This window comes from Octopus bimaculoides, chromosome 14, assembly GCF_001194135.2.
Source record: "Octopus bimaculoides isolate UCB-OBI-ISO-001 chromosome 14, ASM119413v2, whole genome shotgun sequence".
Classification (NCBI taxonomy): Eukaryota; Metazoa; Mollusca; class Cephalopoda; order Octopoda; family Octopodidae; genus Octopus; species Octopus bimaculoides.
In genome coordinates, this window is record NC_068994.1 from 32983513 (window position 1) to 32985269 (window position 1757).

Here is a 1757-nt window from a genome sequence, read left to right on the forward strand (position 1 = left end):
ATATATATATATATATATATATATGTATATAAATATATTTGTCTCTTTGTGTTTGTGAGAGATTTCTATGTGCATGTGTTTATAGGCATGCATGTATGCATACTTGGCTAAGTATGTGCGTGTATTGGTATCTATGTGTGAAAGAGAGTGTTAGTACTTCCACTGTATACTTATGAACATGCATACAGGCTGTGTATGTGTGTGTGAAATTTTATAGTTGTGATCTTTTAGTGTTTAGTATGTGTAAGACTCTGTGTGTATATATATATATATATGTATCTGTGTTTGCATGTATGTGTTTGTATGTGCATGTATGTATTTGTGTATGTATGTGTTGTATGTATATGTGCATATATGTGTTTGCATGTGTATGAGAGAGTAATTGAGTGTCTCCATACGGATGTGTTCATGAGATTCTATGTGTGTGATTATGTGCAGCTGTGTATGTGTAAGTGTGCACGGTGGTATTGCTGTGGTCCTTTAGTGTTTAGTATGCGTTTGTAAGACAGCTATGTATATCTGTATGTGTGCGCATGTATGCATTTGTGAATGCACATTAAATACAATGTCATGCCCTTCTATCACGCATCCATGACACTAATCCCATCCTCCCCCTCCCCTTCAACTCCTCCTTCTTCAACCTTTTGACCTTTTCCAATTCCTTTTCACTATGGACTCCAAGTCCCTCTAAACTATTATCCCCCCACGCTGATGGTCACTTGGAGCTAAAATATTTTCTTGACCATCACACCATGTTTTATTCCACCACCACCATCACCTCCAACACCACCACCACCTCCACCCCCACCAAACTTATACTATGCGTCCTGCCCCTTACTGAATGCTTCCTTGCCCTCAAGTGCTTCTTCTTTTCCAGGACATTTTAGCAGCAGACCAATGGGCAGGTCATTGGAGATTCATTTAAGCATTGAATAGAATACATTGTGATATTCGTTCAAGTCTCAATGTTATAAGTTCAAATCCCACCAAGATCCATTTTGCCTTTTAACTTTTCAAGCTCCTCATCATTGTGATCATCATCATAATCATCATCATCATCGTCGTTTTAACGTCCATTTTTCCATGCTTGCTATGAGCTGGACAGAGTTTATCGAAGTAGATTTTTAGATTTTCTACAGCTGGACACCTTTCCTGTTGCCAACAATTAACTGTTTTGAATCAAAATAACATTTCCCCAAGTTGGTCACAGAATATTGGAAATGAATGGCATTCATTTACTACAATCATACACACACTCTCACTCTCTCTCTCTCTTTCTCACACACACATACAAACTTCTATTGATATATATACATACACCATACATACTTGTATACATATACATACATACATATATATGATAGATCGCTGACCACTACATTTATATTTTTTTCTCCTTGTTTCTCTCCTTATTTCTTTCTGTGTTCCTTTCAGTTGAAGAGCGTAGGCTCGAAACATCAAAGACTTTCTCTATTCCCAAGCGTTAAACTAATACATCCATTTGTTATTTACACCACCTCTCTTTGTCTGTTGTTTTTTTCGTAAATTCTCCCATATATATATATGTATATATATATATATATATATATATATATATTATTCTTAAACAAGCATATTATTGACGGTGACTCTGAAGTTTTGGTCAGTTAGATAGTCCAACAATGGCTTAATTGGCCAAAACTTCGAAGTCACTGTCAATAATATTCGTGTTTAAGAATATTAAATTTGTACTCCTCAAAAATATAGAGTAACCCATT